Consider the following 14,384-nt stretch of genomic DNA (forward strand, 5'->3'; position numbering starts at 1 on the left):
TTCCATCTTCAGATAAAACTGATCAAAGAATGATCTGACGAGGGGCTTCTCGACAAAGAAATTTGCAAGATAATTTCCCAATTAGAAAGAATCCAATCGATCATTTGACCTTCATCATGTGTAGGACCCCTCACTAGTTGAAAGAAATTCTGATTATCCAGAATAGATAAGCAGTCAGAGGCATCTTTATCATTGGGATCAATGTATCCTACATTTAAATATCCCAAAATAATAGAGTTTGGCATCATAAATGTCTGAACAGCCTCCACCCAAGAATTTGTTTTAATCTGGCATAGCCACAGGTGGAGGATATGAACAGGTAAAATTGTACAAACATTTAGGGTTGACTAATAATTTAAAATGCAATAATTCACATCCTGGCACAGCCTGGATTACTGATTCATGTATATTCAGTGTTTTAGAATAAATTAATTCAAACCCCTCCTCCAACGTGTTTGAGCGATCCTTCGCCCATTCACATCTTAAAGACGTTTAATTGCATTCTAATAAAACCATGTTCCATGACAAACTCGGTCAGAAACGAAGAGTTGATTGAAGTCCATCAACTAGGTCAGTTTGCTAAACGGGAACCTGATTTGTTGATGGTTATGTTTGACTTGTTGATGCCAGGGCTGTGGGAAGGTCTCTAGCATGAGAGTGGGCGCACTTTTGTATGGGGTCACTTATCGACTGTATAATCTGTGTGGGGTTGTGCAGAGAGCAAATAAAGACGAGGAAAGTTGATGTGTGTAATTCGGTAGTGGCGAGTGCAGGGAATTACTAACTGAAAGGTGTACCAATAGGAAAACCAAAAGTCTGCTAGAATCCAGCAGGATAAACACTCTCTTGGGTGTTCACAAATAAATCAATTTTCCAGGTTTGGGATGCCGATTCATGAAGTCTCTTCCAAACAGTCTGGTTGCAGTAAATTGTACTAAAGGGAAAGGTCTCTTGAAGATTAAGAATTGGGAGCATCCTGGCTTCTGCTCAAATGTCCAATAGAGGACCCTTGTCTTTGAGTTTCAGGTTCTCAGGGTTCCTGAAACTGCATCTCTGGAATCCAAGGCAAAGGCCTTCTGACTTCACCCTGTCCTGGGCTTTGAAGAGTCAGGCTTTCACACTGGTGCAAAAAAGTAGAAACAAAGAGGTTAAGAGTTCCAGCGTTTGGGGACCAGCAAGGAGAATGAAAGCTGGACTGGGCACAAGGAAGATTCAGAACAGTGAGAAGACATTGCGATTGAGAGTGCAAGAGGCATATAAGAGAGTAAACTGTAACTAGAGAAGACTGATAGGGCTGTGGTAAACTGTGGATGCATTTGAAGACAATGAAAAGAAAATGAAAGAGGAGATGGAATTGAAAGGAAAGCCAGAAAAGAGAATGGAGTGAATCATAAATGGGGGCAGGGCAGAAAGGCAAAGTTAAAGGGAGACTGAAGAGGTGCAATGTCGAAGGCAGGAAGTCCCAATAATTGAGGCAGTAGTAGATACAAGCAGAGGTCAGCTTTTTAGTGCCATTTGAGGTTAGAAATTGACAGATTGTATACATATTAAACAAATGATAATGACATGATTGAGAAACATTATGTAAGGGTGCAGAAGGTGGAGACTGACACCCATGTGGCATAATGGTTGCAAAAGACTTTTATTTGGTATCAAAATAAAATAGAAAACCTAACGTTCCCTGTCTCTGAGGGGTTTCCCTGCCTCAACCAAAATGGTAAGGGCGTCATCAGAATGTTTGTGAAAATCAATAGTCCACCGTGGTGTGTCCAAAAGTCCCAATCTCTGACCCTTACACTTATAACTAAACTGAAGAGGTAGCGGATCTTCTTGGTCCAGAAGAATGGCTCACTTCTTCTGGATGGCTGATCACAGTTCCAATTGTTTGATGGGATCTTTACCTGAGCGAAGGACTTACTTGACCAGGCCTCAATCCCGTTCCAAGGCACAAAACAAAGTTCCAAGTTGTAATGCCAAAAAGCAGAAAAGTTCTCAATTTAACTCTAAAGGTAAAGTTCCAGTTCAAACATCAACATTCCTTATTGCCCATAGTTGCTTCTTCACTATTGGGTTCCTGGAGAATGCCTCCCTTCTCCAGCTGTCTGACTCTCAGCCCTCCCCCCCCCCCCCCCACCACACAAAGTCCGGGAGAATGACTCCCTTGCCCTGGCCTTTCTCAGGCTTTATATCACAATGCCTGGGGGGAATGACTCCCTTGCCCTGTCCTTTCTCAGGCTTTATATCATAATGCCTGGGGGGAATGACTCCCTTGCCCTGGCCTTTCTCAGGCTTTATATCATAATGCCTGGGGGAATGACTCCCTTGCCTTGGCCTTTCTCAGGCTTTATATCATAATGCCTGGGGGGAATGACTCCCTTGCCCTGGCCTTTCTCAGGCTTTATATCATAATGCCTGGGAGGAATGACTCCCTTGCCCTGGCCTTTCTCAGGCTTTATATCATAATGCCTGGGGGAATGACTCCCTTGCCCTGGCCTTTCTCAGGCTTTATATCATAATGCCTGGGGGGAATGACTCCCTTGCCCTGGCCTTTCTCAGGCTTTATATCACAATGCCTGGGGGGAATGACTCCCTTGCCCTGGACTCTCTTTTCACTTGGTTTCACGGTTTCAACCTTGCCAGGGAAATGACTCCCTTCCCTGACTTTCCTTTGCTTTGTTCTCAAACTCCCTTGGCTTTGCTTTCACAGTTCACACCACCAGTGGGAATGTCTCCCTTCCCCTGGTCTTTCTCAGGCTTTATATCACAATGCCTGGAGGAATGTCTCCCTTCCCCTGGTCTTTCCCAGGATTTTTATCACAGTTCACAATGCCAGGGGGAATGTTTCCTTTCCCTGGCCTTTCTCGTATGCTGTAGTCGATGTGAGTCCCAGACCCGTATAACAGTTCCTTGAGCAATTAGTTTTGGCAGACCTGGTTCACAAACCCGCTGGGTACTGCGACAAAGAGGATGAGTAGTGTCTCTGACGTTCCTCATTCAGCGGTCTAGGATGCTTCTGGCATCCTCTTTAGTTTCTTTCGCTCTCCTGCTGCTTCCGAGGCACTTGCGGTATCTTTGCAGTGTTTCGTTATGGGCATGTTGCGCGTCTCTGCACAACCGCACTGTCTGGCTGCTTCCAGCGTCGGGACTCCCGTTTCCCCAGTTCTCCAGTTGGCCTATGCGTGGCGGACCGAGTAGGGATGCCTCTGCTCCTCTTCTCGCCTCCTGGATAACAACCTCTCCTTCCCATGCTGGACATTCTTCTAGCCCGCGGTTCCTCTGGGGAGCATTAGACAGCAAGGTAAATTCTTTGTCAGTCTTTATTCGGAATGGGAGATATCTGGACTTCTCATTCAGGTCGCAATGGGGATTCGTTATGGCTCTCAGTACCTCTTACTGAAGTCATAGTAAAGTCATCCCTACTCTTCCTCATCTCAGTGACTGCTGCCTCTTCAACCTTGCAGACATACATGGAAGAGTGTAACGTGTGTGGCGTGCAAGAAGGGGTGTGTGAAGGGGTTGGGTGGAGGTCTGGAATACTCTGTTCTCCTTAGTCATCCTTGTCCCCAGAGGGGGAGTCTCTCCCCATGAGACCCCCCACTGTTTACCACCCTCAGGGGGACTATCAGGTAGCAGTCTCATCTCCGTGGCCTCGTCAGAAAGGACTCCCCCTCAGGGAGAAGTGATGACATCTAAGAATTCGTCACATAAGAGGTATGTGAAGAAAAGGAGAGGGGGGAGGAGAGAGAGAGAGAGAGAGAGAGAGAGAGAGAGAGAGAGGGATCAAAGAGGACACCAAGATTTTGTGCAGACGGGGAAATGAAAGGGAGGAAAGGAGAGAGGGAGAGGAGAGGGAAATAGATGATTGAAAAAAGAGAACTTCTGTTATGGAAGTGTAAAAGTGGAGGAACCAAGAGTGCCTCCAGGATTGGATTTCAAGCCGGCACGCAGAAAGAGAGGTGTACAAAGAGTCAGAAAAGGAGACAAAGATCTGAGAGTCCTTTGAATAGAAATGAAAAGAGAAACCAAAGGAAGCCATAATAGAAGAAAGCATAGTAGTGTAGAGTGAGAACAGGAGAGATTCAAGAAAGGAGCCCAGAGGGACATTGAGAGTAGACAATGCACTTAAGAACTTTAGATAGAAATGGCATAAGAAAAATAAGAAGAGCGCTAGTGGGAGGGAAGGGGTCCAAGGATGATCCTTTTTTAAGATACGAAGGCTAATAGAGTTTTGAAATCCATGGGGAAGGTGGATGTAGAACGAGAGAAATTGAAGAGAGCGATCAAGAGAGGCATGAGATGGGGAAATACTCTATGGAAAACAAAAAAGTGATGGGTGGAAGGTTTTGAATTAATCTGAACCACTGGCGTTGCTCTGGGCAACCTTCCACACCACAGTTTTTTAGCCCGTCTGCGCCATTGCAAAAGGGGTCCAGCCATATGCACATCAGTCAGGTACTGCCACCAATGGGGGCAGCCCTGCCCGAAATGTCGCTCAGAGCAATGCCAGTGGTTCAGATTCATTCAAAACCTTCCACCCATCACTTTTGTGCTTACAGAAATACTCTATGGACCAGAGAGGAAGGTATAGGATCCAGAGGAGAGGCAGTAGGGTGGGCTTGATCAGGAAGCAGAGTATTATCGGAAGCAGGTAGGAGAGAGCAGGAAGAGTGGGAATGAGAGGGGGTAGAAGGAGGTGGCTTGGAAGGATTTAAAGAGGAAGAAAAGAAGTACAAAGTTGAAAGATTCAAAGGGGTCATGAGACTAAGAAAACAAGATCTGGAAAATATTGCGGTCGTGTCAACACCCCCCCACCCCCGAACCCCTTACTTTCATCTGTCCTCTTACCCAAATGGTATTGGGGCTATCCTTCTCCCACCTCATCACCTTCTTTACACCCGATCAATACTCTCCGTTCAACTTTCTCCTTCATCTCAACTCTTAATAACCCTGCAGCTCGCCAATCGACTCCAAACACCTTCCCCTAGCTTCTCCTCACACACTGCTAGGCTGAACTGGCTGCTTTTTATATTGTATACTCCCCTCCTCCTGGGTGGAGTGTAGGGACATGGATTGCAGCTATGTGCTACATTTGGGGTACTTTTCTCTGTGACTGGGTCATCAGTTACTTAAATGGAAGTTGACCTAATCCTATATTAATTCATTCCACCATCTTGGATTCGAGAATATGTCCTAGACTTGTATGGGGCCTACATTCCTGCCCCCTGAACCTCTGCTGTCATTTCCTCTTTCCACCAAGGTCCCCTCTGTTTTTTCAGCATCTACATCGAAAGGCCTTCTGTAAGACTGTGAAGCGGTCTGGTGTAATTGCAACTCCTTTGCCACAGGAAATGTGTAACTTTGTAACACTTGCAACACTCACCTGAGTAGAAGAATAGCTTTCCTCTGGTGTACAATGCAAGTCATTTTCAGATTGTTCACAGTTTTCGCATCTGCTCAAAGACGTTTTTGCCCCTTTTTCTAAAGAGCTTCCCTGCCTAGGAATCCAAATCTAAAGATCAGTCTGCATCTTCTCATCGATTATATAAACAGTCCTTGTGTCCAAACTATATCTGACACTCATACAAACAATCAAAGGTGCAAGGTAAATGTTCTGCATTTTACTTAATAAAATGTGTATAGAAATCAAGTATGAAAATTTAAACAATCTTTGAATCCAGGAGGGGGGGTCCCTTCCCCTGGATTATTTCAGGTAGGATAGCCAAAGTGTTCTTTACAGTCTGAGTCTAAAAGAGTACCTGGGAAATGTTTCATGAAGCACTTTCTTAAGGAATGTGAAAAGTATTTTCCTCAAACAATGATTCCTCTGAAATAGTAGAAATGTCTTTTCCCACAACACTGTTTGAAGGATAGCAAAATAAGTCTTTTCAACATTAGAATTGCCTATTTTTCACAACTACTTCATAAATGACAGGATTGCAAATTGTCTATTTCACGCTACTTTTGCAAGGATGGTTTCCTGGTATACTCCCCTGCCAGGAATTCTTCATTTGACTCTTTAGATCTCCTGGTATACATTCCTGCCCCTGTTCTTCCAAAACCATCAAGGACCACATTGAAACCCTTGCTCCATCCCTGGCCTATTTCTGCAATCGCTTAAGGCTGCTACCACTCTGTGCAGCTCTGTTGCGAGGGATCCATCTCAGCGCCCACAAGCACGCCGGAGCATGCAGATCCCCAGCAACATGCCCACAATGTAAACCCTGCAAAGATGGCCGCCCCTGTTCCCAGCAACATCCATTCTGCAAGTGAAGAATGCTCAGATTGGCCAGATGCCCTTTATGGCCCAACTCGCCCCCCCACCCCCTGAGCCGGATGGCGGAGCCAGCCGTTATTCAAGGCTGTGTTGTAAGGCTGCTACCACTCTCTGCAGCTCTGCTGCGACCACGATCCCAGGAGGGATCCATCTCTGTACCCGCAAACATGCCGGAGCATGTAGATCCGCAGCAACATGCCCGTGATGTAAGCCCTGCAAAGATGGCCGCCCCTGTTCCCTGCAACATCCATTCTGCAAGTGAAGAATGCTCGGATTGGCCAGACGCCCTTTACACCACGACAATCCCGGACCTTTCCCCAGGTGCACCCCGACTCCAACCACTCATCTCCCCCTCCTTGCCTCACGAGACCCCCACCATTCTAGAGCCCCTTCGCCGTGTAGACCCATTCCATTACAGCATCTCACATTTAACAGTACAGCGTAACTACCGCCCTCACCTACCCCACGCCTTCGTGCCACCTGATGCCTCCTCGAGGAACCATAAACTGAAATCCAGACTCCCCTTCCCTATCCCACACCCCCTCAAACCTGCACATACCTGTTTCAGAATCACTCACCTAGGCAATAGAATACACCACAATCACCACCAGCACATAGACACCCTCGAGTGGCACACTCCCCAGCCCACTGAACCCATTCACCACATCTCCACTAGAACCACCATTTCAACCCTTCCACTGACACTTCCTCCGATGAATACCTTTTATGGCTCCCACCTAGCTCACCCATCCGCTTCTCCCCACTCATCCAGTCCTCAGGCAATCACCTCCATGCCTGCTGCCTCACAATGCACCCCATCCACCACACCCTCCGCACTGAACCTTGCCTGATCACTCCCTGCCCACGCCCTGGACATACACAACCTCATCATCACCCAAGAGCTTGACCTACTAGCCATTACAGAAACCTGGCTCCACAAAGCCTCAGGCCCGCCCTCTCCATAGCATTACCCAATGGCTATGCCCTACATAGACAGGACAGGGCGTTGCGCTCGTATTCAGAGACTTCTTAAACATCAGACCATCCGTAAGCCCCAAGGAAATGAAATTCGAACTCCTCACTGGCAAACTAGCCATCTCACCAAGGGACACAGTGTCCATCCACATCATATACCGGCCCCCAAGCCCTTCCGCCTCCATTGAGGATGACATCACGCTAATGCTAGGAAACATCAAGCCCACTTCCAGGAGTATAATCCTGGGCGACCTGAATCTAGGTCTCTACGACCCCACTAACACATCCACCACGGCAGTAGCGAGTTCCCTATCCAATCCCGCCTTCACACATAGAGTCTCCACACCTACACATGCGAAAAAGGCAGAACCCTGGACTGGATAGCTGACCTGAACAATCACATCCCTATCACAGACATACTAACCTGCCCTTGGTTCGACAATTGCATTGTGTCCTTCTCCCTCCGGCCAATGAAACTACCTCCGCCCGTGCCTCCTTCCCTGTCTCCCACCCTCTCACATTGTTCCCGCAGACTAACTAAAGAATCCATCTCACCTCTCCTCACTCCTCTTCTATATGAAAATCTTTCTACACCAGACCCAAACCCCCTTACCCACATCTACGCCAACAACCTTGCCCATGCTGTCAACATGGTTGCCCCCTTGCTGGCTAGGAAAGCCAAACCTGTGGGTCACCTCAACCCATGGTTCACCACTGAGTTACACGCATTGCGTTCTAAAAAAAGACAGGTAGAAATCACCTGGTGAAATAACCCATCTGATGCCTTGAAAACCGCTTTCATTACTATTGCCAAAGAATACAAACTGTCCATCGTCACTTTAAAAGCGACCACATACAACACAAGAATCTCCAACACCAGCTCGAATTCTCAAGAAGTCTTTAGAATCCTTAGAAAATTGGAAACACCATCCACACCCCCCCTCACCCATCATTAAAGGTGAGCCCTAGTGCAATAGCATCCAAAAAGCTGTGTGCCAAAATCACAACCTTACAACAGAAAATAATATCCAAACAAACGCTCATCACCTCCCCGACTCTTGCTCCCCCCACCAATATCCCATCCTCACCCCTTTCCACTTTAGGGAAGTGTCAAAAGCAGAAACAGCCACGATACTTAACAAACTGAAACCCTCCAAATGCAAAGGCGTCATATGCTCCCCGAATATCATCAAAGACTGCTCAGAAACCCTCACCCCTTTCATCACCAAATTCATAAACGCCTCCTTCTCCACAGTCACTCCCAACCTCAAAGAATCATGGATTCTCCCCTACTAAAAAAAAGCCTCTGCTAGACCCCTCAAATCCCAACAACTACCGCCCCATCACTACAGTCCGCTTCCTTGTCAAGATTCTGGATAAGGCAGCCTATGAGCAAATCCAAGATTTCCTGGAATCCAACCACATCCTCGGAATGCACCAATCCGGTTTCAGACCAGGTCACAGAACTGAGTCAGCACTGCTGGACCTAAAATACCAGCTGCATGCTTTCAGAGACAGAAAAAAGCCAGCCCTATTTGATCTGGTAGACCACAACACTCTCTGCCACCACCTCAAGTCAGCCGCACACTTCTCCCAAGAGGCCACAACCTGGATAGCCTCCTTCTTGGAAGGAAGAACCATGAGTCTTCTCAGACATTGCCAGCGCCTCCCGCCCCTCTCCGGCATCCCACACCTATCCATTGTGGGGTATCTCCTCCCTCCCTCTACAACATTTCTACTAAACCTCTCTTTGACCTCCTTGACTCCATCGGCATAGCCTATACCAACTATGTCAATGACACCCAAATCTTTCTCCCCCTCACTGGCACCTACGACAGATTCCCGCACAATCAACAATACCTATGCTACCTTTATCTCATCCATGCTTCCCACAACAGCAAATGGTAGTTGCCCATTCATTGATGCATTCAGTTGAGAAATTGTCTCATCATCAGTTGGAAATTGATATATCTGAACTCCATTGCTGACCAGTTCACTCATAAGTTTAATCTTAAACTTGTGCAGCTCAGTTTTAGAGATGGTGTCTGCTTTGGAAATTACTGGAATGATGTTGACCTTGCTGTCGAGCTTCTTCATTGTGAGTAGATCCAGAGTTTTCAGGGAATGGCCAGTAGGAGCAAGAAAGTAAAGGCAGACGTGTACGCGTGTATCATGATATCTGTATAGAGCACGCTGAATTTTCAATTCTTCTTGGAGGTATGCTTCAAACTGCTTATCTATGTAGTCTACAATAGGCATGTAGCTGTCTTCTTTGTTTATCTGGTCACCAAATCCTACTGTATTTACGATGGTTAATTTCAATCGCACATTACTTTCTTGGAGCTCATAAGTCTGTGCTTTCAGCTTTACGTAGGGTTCGAAGTGTGTTGATTCATAATCCTCAAAATTTGTGTTAAATAGTGTATCTACTAACGTTGACTTCCCAATGCCAGTCTCTCCAACACATAGTATATTAAAGCAGAACCCCTAACTGCTCTGGTAAACTGTCAAAGCCCACATGGCCAGCAAGAGGCAAGCTACGGAAATCCTCAATGTGCTCGCCATCATGTCCATTTTGAAGACTACTGGTTTGTTGAGCTCTTATTTCCAAAGCAGACTGATAGCTCAACTGCCGCGCTAGTACCTATGCTACTATTCAAGCTTGGATGGCCATGAATAATCCCTGCTCAACGATGACAAAACAGAGACCCCCGGGGGGAGAGGGGGGATCTCTGACCATGCTTAAAAAAACTAATACTCAACCTTCACCATTGATGGCATCCACATAGCAGTCTTGACATCAGTCAGAACTCTCGGTGTCTATCTGGATGCCTCCCTCAACCTCACCAGACAAGTTAACGCTATCGCCTCCTCTGCGGCTTACACAGCCAAACTCATTAACGCCTCCAGACACTTCCTCACACCGTCCAGCTTCCTCACCATCGCCAGAGCAATCACGGGCGTGAGGCTTGATTACTGCAACCTCCTATTCGCCGGAACCTCGAAACACAACTGTAACGCTACAGTCCCCTCTCAGCGGTTAAGAGCCACCCGTTGGCTGCACTTTTCTTTACCTGCACTGAGCCACTAGTTGGCTGCACTTTTGATTACCTGCACTTCTCCACCTCCCCCACTTCTTCCCATCTACTTCCCCGCACTTGGCACTTGCGCGATCTGAATTGCACAAAGCCTAGTAGGATCATTGTTTTTTCCCCATATTGACATTGCATAAATGGAGATGTGTTCAAGTTCTTTCTGTCAACATATATTGGCTTGTGGCAATGCATGTTCCAGTTTTCCCCAAATTGATATCTCATGTAAGGAGATTTTTACAACTTTTGCCCTTCAACTTCTTCATTAAAATCTCTTGGCTTGTGGCAATGCTTGTTCCAATTTTCCCCAAATTGACATTTCAAATAACAAACTTGTTTTTTTAAAAACAATTTATTTTAATTTTGTGCATTTGTTTCAACAAAACCTTAAGCACATACGAACAATAAAACCATCAACACACCAATAGACATACTATTTAACAAATGTTAAAATAGAGATAAAAAGTTAAAAACTGACAATAAAAGCCAATCTGAAGTTTACAATTCCTTATCAGTAAAAAAAGAATTTCATTTGTTTAAGAGAACCAGCCATTAAGCCCTAAAGTGCTTAAAGAGAATATATCTAAACCCACAATAAAAGAAACGAATACATTTGTAAAATCTAATTTGATTGAATTGCTAGAAGGCATTTTTCCATACATGGGAAGCAGCTGCTACAGTCGGGCTGGATTCAGCGATGCACACTTTAAAGCTAGCATCCTCTAAGTCGCTCCCCCCACGGGGGCCTACTAGTAACGGAGAATTCAACCTTCACATAGATGCACCTCATTAATGTAAACCAAAATGTATGTCTAATCAATATAGCATTACAAATATCTCAATCATAAACGCATCCACAACTGTCCTGTGCTTTACAGGGTGACCAGAGCATCCCACCATAAAAGTGACTACATACACATCACAAAATATTTCATTTATACAGACCATATAGTCTAAAAGAAATCCTATCTCTAAAAGTCCACAACTGTAGATTTAATTATTACAAGTTATTGGCAAGTCTTAGTCTTGAGTGCATGCAAAGGCACGATTCTCTTCTGCCTCAATAGCTATCATTAGTTTGTTGTTACGCAACCACATCAATGTGGGTGTTCATATCTAAACCCAACATGTTTAGTTCCTTTTCTGCACTATACAACATGCAAACAGCCTATGCGGCCCAACTCCCATCAACTGGTTAAGTCAACTAAAGCTAAAATGCTTAGTTCAATCATACTTCAGTTGTGTGGAGGATACACGTATCGACTTCTAGTCGGTATTCTTAAATGCCATCCAGGGTAGTTGTATGGATAAGGCAACACCACCACTTGAAACTGTGTGGTTAGGCACCAAAGTTGCTGCAGAATCGATAATTTCTGCACAAAAATCTAGTATCCAGTAAGAAGTCTTGAACACCCAAATCTTTAAAACGGTGATCTGGTTCTTGAAGTACATGAATTCGATCATTCAGCCACGTGTCACTGCTCTAATTGTGTTCCTCTTCTGGTACACGCCGTGTAGTGGAGTATATCTTCTCGCTCTCAGTGTTGGTGTGGAGATATGGTGTGGATTCAGTTAAAATACTGCATCTAGTTCGTATCGTAAACTGAATTAGGATTCAGCATCATGGAGGCCATTCCAGAATTGGTCAGACTCGATAAAATCCATACAGGGCACAAGCGATGTGTAGCCCTTCAAATAAGCACTGTGCAGAACTGGGCATGCCGTTCGGATGTGACGAGTGGTTTCAACTTCAGTTTTACAGAGACAACACTTACGGTCCTCATATGTAATACCAGACCTACTACCGACATGCTCCAAAGTAGGGAGGATATTAAAACGCATGCATGATCGTGTTAATTGCCTACTGGAAAACCTAGTGAAATATTTGCATAATGAATTAAGGTGAAACCCTTGATAGCTATATTCTTTAATATTCCTTTTGCTGCAAAGCATACAAGCTATTGTTCACATCCCAGGCACTGATTTTCTTCTTCGATATGGCCGATACATTGGGAAGAGTAATCCAATATGTCATAGTTGTCCCAAGTTTGTGCAATTGAGTATCAACCAGGTCTCGTAGTTCCGCAATGAAACGGTTGGTTTGTTCAGAATTATATTGTTGTGCAATGAGTCCCAACAACCAATCTGTATTTAATAGAGGAAAGTCAATACAAAATACAATGTAGCAGCATCCATAAGGATCTCAAGGACGGTAACCCAAGCTCCTGTCTTAAAGCTTCGACTTGGACTGATGAGGGGGGGGACTCCCAAGATGGAACAAAGGGTTTTACCCTCATATTTTGTTCGGAGAGGACCACTGAACCATACAAAATGCCAGGAACAATGCTCGTTTTTATAAATGTTGACATATCCCTCAACATTATTACCACCCTTAACGCCAATACATTTTTTCATAACCAGCTATTCTCTTACAACTCTGAGGACTACAGGGTTGCCATGATAATCGTATCTAGGACTCGGCTTAATAGGGACGCCCAGATAAGTGTAGGATTCAACCACATCAAGAGGTATAATGGTCTATCGTCCATGTCTAGCTTGATTTTAATTCTTATCTGGTCACCAATGATTAAAATATTAGTCTTTGAGATGTTAATGCAGAGACAGTTTTGCTTGGTATATGCTACTATCGCATCTATTAAGTGTAGTAGGCCTATCAGTGTATAGTCCAGCCGAACAGTGTCATCTGCATAACCAACCATGCTATTTGTTCGCCCCCATTTGATGGTGGAACATTTCGGGCGGCACTCAAACTCCCCTAGTCCTAATTAGGGTCCATCAGGGAAGCCAAATAATCCCCATTGAGTCCTCTTACTTGGGATTGTCTTTCCAGGTAAAAGTAGTTGTCCCTACTCCTTGCCTGGAGTCGGAAGTTTCAACGAAGGACATTTTGCCCCCCTCTAAGTCCGTTTCTGTACCACTTTCTACACATCCTAGAGAACTGCGATATAAGAAATCGATGGCTCTATTACTGACCCTACCTTAAGAAACTTTGTTCTTGACTCCAGAAACCTTATTATTACTAATGTGGTTAAACCAAGACTGTTTGAATCCAGGGAGGCCCTCAAGAATAAAATCTTAGCCTGCCTCAATCTAAATGTGGGTCTCAAATGTGTGAGAACTCAAGACTTGTGGGACCTCCGCAGAATACAGATCGAAAACTGGTGTAACTCTGACAACACCGACTGTATCTCGGTGGGATGTGACTCTAGTAGTTAACCTCGGTTCCTCACTAGGATTACAAAGCTGAAGCATTGCTCATTACACACTAATCTGAAAATGGTCTTGAATCGATATGTCTCTCTTCAGATGACCCGTTCAATGCTCTTTATACAATAGTTCTTGTTTTAGTCTTATGCTTTGAGGATGTTTCATATTGATTATTCCTGCTGCACTTTTTTTGCATGATATAATTCTTTGTTTCGTTCTTTTTGCCATTATGTATCTTTATTCATTTTACTCTGCATTGTTTATGCCATGCCTACTACCTGGCCTGTTTACTTTGTATTTGTTTGTTTGTAGGCACCCTCAAGCCTAAGGGTCAATGGTGCGCGATAAAAATGATATAAAATCAAACTAATGGCTACATTCAAATCTGAAATAAAGAGATTGAAAAGTAGGTGTGCTAACACACATCCCTGCTTTAGTCCCACGTTTGTTGTAACTGATTTAGATATCAAACCCTCACTATTTAGGCATACAACCACTGATGTGTCTAAATAGAGTGCCTTTAGCCAATATAGCAGACTGGGATCAGTTCCCAAGTGGGTTAGTTTAGCCAAAAGTTGGGGACAAGAGGCTAAGTCGAAGGCTTTTGAATAGTCCTCAAAACAAAGGTAGAACCTCCTGGAAAAGTGGCCTCCGATCTTACCCATTGCACAATAAAGTGCATCAATGAGGGTTGCTGGTCGCTTTGTAAAAATACTCGCCCTAACATCAAAGGGTTTGTAACCACATATGCCTCGAGATTTGTGACTGCGACATATGCTAGTTTCCAAAACTGGGTCTAGGACAGTGGGTTTAAA

General features: G+C 44.8%; 1 protein-coding gene and 1 pseudogene across 2 annotated transcripts in view; one reads left to right on the forward strand and one right to left on the reverse strand.

Annotated features, from left to right (window-relative positions):
* LOC138491096 (zinc finger protein 33A-like) overlaps nt 1-14,384 on the forward strand; it is a 512,100-nt gene that overhangs the window by 362,723 nt on the left and 134,993 nt on the right. The gene's annotated exons all lie outside the window — the stretch shown is intronic.
* LOC138493390 (septin-10 pseudogene) overlaps nt 1-14,384 on the reverse strand; it is a 35,445-nt pseudogene that overhangs the window by 18,720 nt on the left and 2,341 nt on the right.

The sequence above is a fragment of the Ambystoma mexicanum genome, chromosome 10 (assembly GCF_040938575.1).
Source record: "Ambystoma mexicanum isolate Mex_15411 chromosome 10, UKY_AmexF1_1, whole genome shotgun sequence".
NCBI lineage: Eukaryota > Metazoa > Chordata > Amphibia > Caudata > Ambystomatidae > Ambystoma > Ambystoma mexicanum.